Consider the following 446-nt stretch of genomic DNA (forward strand, 5'->3'; position numbering starts at 1 on the left):
TTGGGACGAAGTCATGCACGGAACGGAATGCAGACGTGAGATTTGCGGAGATTGCAAGAAGAGCACGCCGTGCAGTCGATGCGTGTTATTTTCGTGCGTCGTCTGCGGCGAGATGTCCAGTCGCGCTCCGGTCGAACGGAGTGTCGACCGATGTCGCGCTTGCCACAGCGACGCCATTCGCGCCTCCAGACGGAGAAATTGCGTTCGCGAGGTTTTAAAATCAATGACAGTGGAGCCCGCGGTATTGGATTTCGTGACGATCCTCAAACTCGTGCAGGTCGAGCTGGTTCATCACGATCCGTACGAGATATCCGTGTCAATGAACGGATTCGAGGACGAGGGGTACCGTCTCGGTAAGACGTTCGCGAACCTCCTTCTCGGTTTGCCTTTCCTGCAACGGTTGACTCTGGTGGACGTGCCGATCGTCGACTCTTTCGTGGTGACCC

Source organism: Anneissia japonica, unplaced genomic scaffold, assembly GCF_011630105.1.
Source record: "Anneissia japonica isolate Jap-2015-1 unplaced genomic scaffold, ASM1163010v1 scaffold407_len587689_cov185, whole genome shotgun sequence".
Taxonomy (NCBI): Eukaryota; Metazoa; Echinodermata; class Crinoidea; order Comatulida; family Comatulidae; genus Anneissia; species Anneissia japonica.